Genomic DNA, 2,661 nt, shown 5'->3' with positions numbered 1-2,661 from the left:
AAATGAATTGATTAGAAAGAGAGCACTGATTGGTTAGGGTTAGGGCTGCTCTGAATTTTACACAGCAAATCAGGTAGATAGATAGATAGATAGATAGATAGATAGATAGATAGATAGATAGATAGATAGATAGATAGATAGATAGATAGATAGATGAAAGGCACTATATAATTGATAGATAGATAGATTTGTTGTTTTCTATGAATTGTTTTGTAAGTGGTGTTGATTTTGTTGTTGCATGTTTTGTGTGTTGTTGAAAGTTTTGCTTCTTCATCTTATGTTTATGTATTTAGTTAGCTTTGCTAATCAGACCCTCCATAATTAAAGGCCATCCCTAGTTTAACGACTCCATGCAGACTCTTAGAATGAAGTGTAGGAAAACAGAGCGTAGATGGAAAATGATAAATGACAGACATCTTAGGAGATTCTGAAAACCCATCTGTCTGAATTCCAGCAGGCTGTTAAATTAGCTGAGACAAAACCCTTGCGTGATATTTCTACCAATGATCAGATGTCTAGATTTCTGTTCAGCACAATAAGTTACACTTCGTACTCCGACACACTTAGCCGTACTGTAGGCACTGATACATGTGAGGAGTTTTTGAATTTTTATTGATAAAACTGATAAGATGAGATCTTCTCTCACACCACCTGCCTCAGTTCCTTTATTGTGCTCGACTTGTCTTTACTGTCTGACTCTGTTTGTCTTCCCTTTCTTTCCCAAACTGTCCCCACTATGAAGCCCACATCCTCCCCTCCTGATGTCATTCCAGCTCGTCTCTTCAGAGAGACGTTTGAGGTTATTGTTGACCTGCCATTGCTACTGTCTATCCATCCTTTAAACATGCAGTGGTCAGCCTGGGCTTAAAAACATGGACTTGACCCGAGTTTCTTTCTGTCTTATCTCTAAATTGGGATTCCTCTCTAAATTATTGAAACGTTTGTTTTTTCACAGCTGCTGTCTTTATTTGGTAATGTAAATCTAATGGAGTCACTCCAGTCAGGTTCAGAGCTTTTCATAGCACCAAGTCTGATCTTGTGAAGGTCACCAAAGACAACAGAAATCAAGTAGACAATAAAAGATGGACAATCAGACAAGTGGACAAGGAGCCAGCTAGTTAGCTGCAATGGGTTTGGTTTTTATTCTAAACTAATAGACATTCTCTGACTTCTTCTTTCATGGCAATGATTGGTCTGGTTTGGTCCTTTTGGCCTACAAGAGAAGGAGACATCTGGTCAAATGAGTACAAGAAATCAGAGACCTTGAACTTTCAAAGATTTTATATATTGTTGAAGTTCTATAAAATTTTCATTTCCCCTTGGGGGCAAATAAAATTATTTTATCTAATCTATTGTAATTTAATCAACCCTCCATTCATCCAAACATTTGCTCTTTAGCACACATATGCTTACCAATTTGCCAAGTCCTGAAACATCATCCTCCGTATTGTCTGTATCCACCTAATAACCCTCCTAATCCTCTTTCTGCTCCAAATCTTCCTCCTCCATATCCTCTTGCTACTCTCATGTGTCCCCTGTAAAGATTCAACATAGATGACTAATTAGGAGTGCATTTCCATCCCTGTCTGTCTCCTCTGTCCCTTGAGAGAGCGGATCAGCGAGCGAAAGCAGAGAGCGGATCAGCAAGCTGAAGCAGAGAGCGGATCAGCGAGCGGAAGCAGAGAGCGGAACAGCAAGCGGAAGCAGAGAGCAGCAAGCGGAAGCGAGTGCTCCCACAGGCACGTAGCCCTTCGAAAGCACCTGAGCAAGTTCACCTGAGGTAAAGCCGGCAGCTGACCAGTAGAAATAACCGGCAGTGAGAAATTAAAGTCGATCGCTCAGCGGGTGGTGGAAACTTAAAGCGACGGTAATTCAGCTGAACACGGAAAGCGCCGAAGCACCTATAAAAACAGCAAAGATGACTTCAAAACTTAATGTAAGTTCTATCTGCTCTCTGCCCATTGAGGGCGTTTATATGTTGTGTGTCCTGCAGTATGTACAGCTCAGGTTTTCCGGCCGACAGTGCAGATAGCTTCACCTGCCAAAAATGTTTAGTTAATTTAGAATTGGTCGGGAAAATATGCGAATTGGAGGACCGTTAGGAATCTGATAGCGATTAGGCAAACCGAAAATTGGATCGACTCGGTTTGTTTAGACAATTCGGCTACATCTGATTCGGCTTCAGTCTCTCCAGGTCCCACTGTAGTCAGTGCGCGGCCGAAATCAGCAGCACCAATTCAGCCACAGGGCGAGTGGGTAACAGTAAGACGGGGGTCTAAGAATCCAAAATTTAGTCCCCCAGCACCCAAGTCACCAATTCGGACCCAGAACAGGTTCTCAGCTCTCCGTAGCGCGCCTGTGGAAACTGAGAATAATAAAGTGCTCATAATTGGCGATTCCATAGTGCGGAATGTTAGAATTCCAAACTATGTTAAACCAGCAGTTAATGTTAAGTGCCTTGCAGGGGCCAAGATTTCTGGCATAAAGGCCGCATTGGACCGTGTTGCCGACGATGAAGTATCTACCTTATTGCTGCATGTCGGCACTAATGATATTTATTTACAGCAATCTGAGGTATTAAAGCGAACTTCATCTCTCTATGCACCAAAGCTAAAACAAAATGTCGGAATTTAATTGTATCTGGTCCCTTACCAAGATTAT

At 41.9% G+C, this 2,661-nt stretch overlaps 1 long non-coding RNA gene across 1 annotated transcript in view; it reads right to left on the bottom strand.

Annotated features, from left to right (window-relative positions):
• Nucleotides 1–1,117: 1,117 nt before the first annotated feature.
• Nucleotides 1,118–2,661, bottom strand: part of LOC120521774 — a 303,398-nt gene continuing 301,854 nt past the window's right edge. Inside the window, exons 3-4 of the long non-coding RNA XR_005632191.1 lie at nucleotides 1,414–1,535; nucleotides 1,118–1,213 (exon numbers count right to left, since the gene is read on the bottom strand). This is a non-coding gene — a long non-coding RNA (uncharacterized LOC120521774). The remainder of the gene's footprint in view (nucleotides 1,214–1,413; nucleotides 1,536–2,661) is intronic.

Source organism: Polypterus senegalus, chromosome 2, assembly GCF_016835505.1.
Source record: "Polypterus senegalus isolate Bchr_013 chromosome 2, ASM1683550v1, whole genome shotgun sequence".
NCBI lineage: Eukaryota > Metazoa > Chordata > Cladistia > Polypteriformes > Polypteridae > Polypterus > Polypterus senegalus.
Note: the sequence above shows the minus strand (reverse complement) of the source record. Positions and strands in the feature narration are given on the sequence as shown.